Source organism: Eretmochelys imbricata, chromosome 11 (genome assembly GCF_965152235.1).
Source record: "Eretmochelys imbricata isolate rEreImb1 chromosome 11, rEreImb1.hap1, whole genome shotgun sequence".
Classification (NCBI taxonomy): domain Eukaryota; kingdom Metazoa; phylum Chordata; order Testudines; family Cheloniidae; genus Eretmochelys; species Eretmochelys imbricata.
In genome coordinates this window covers 27,797,683-27,798,446 of record NC_135582.1, presented here as the reverse complement: position 1 = coordinate 27,798,446, position 764 = coordinate 27,797,683, and positions in this window count along the sequence as shown.

Genomic DNA, 764 nt, shown 5'->3' with positions numbered 1-764 from the left:
CTTCTGCCAGGGAGTGGGGTTGGGGCGCTGGGGCTTGCCCCTCTCCGTCTGTCTGGCGCTCCTGCCAGGGAGTGAGGTCAGGCCACGGGGTCTTGCCCCGCTCCCTGGCAGGAGCGCCGGGTGGGCCGAGGAAGCACCTGCACCCCGACCCCACTCCCTGGCAGAAGCGCTGGGTGGGGAGAGCAGATTATGGTGCAGGGGTGGCAATTTTTCCAGGGCCAGGGGCCCTGGGCACAGGCCATGTTGGCCCAGTGGCTAATTCACCACTTCTTCTAGTATACGCTAGTCCTTACTTATATCCTGCAATATGCTAGCGTGGAAAGGGAGCAGGAATCCAGATGGGGGAGAGGTGCTACAAAAGGAACTACCCGAGGGGCGGCAGCATGGGGAAGGATTCTGGAGCGCTGGATCCAGGTGGGTCACAGGCCGAGCTGGGCTGGCAGGAGCTCTCATGCCTGTAACATGGGGGCGCGGTGCCAGCTCAGGGTGAGACCCAGTAGGGCTGGAAACGGGAGCCAACCCCATAAGGTGCGGCGTCTCCCCGCGGGGCGCCTGTGCACGGTCTGGGTAAAACAGGGGCACCCCGACCAGCGCGGCGGCTTCCCGCTGGAGTTTGTTTCCGGAGCGCGGCACAAGGCTCCCGGGGGCAGGGCGGAGAGTCATTCCCCAAGGCGCCGGGGCAGGGACGCTGCCGGCTGAGAGAGCCCAGCCCCTGCATTCCCCCTGGGCTGGCGCGCTCGGGCTGGGCGGAGGGGAGGCGGCAT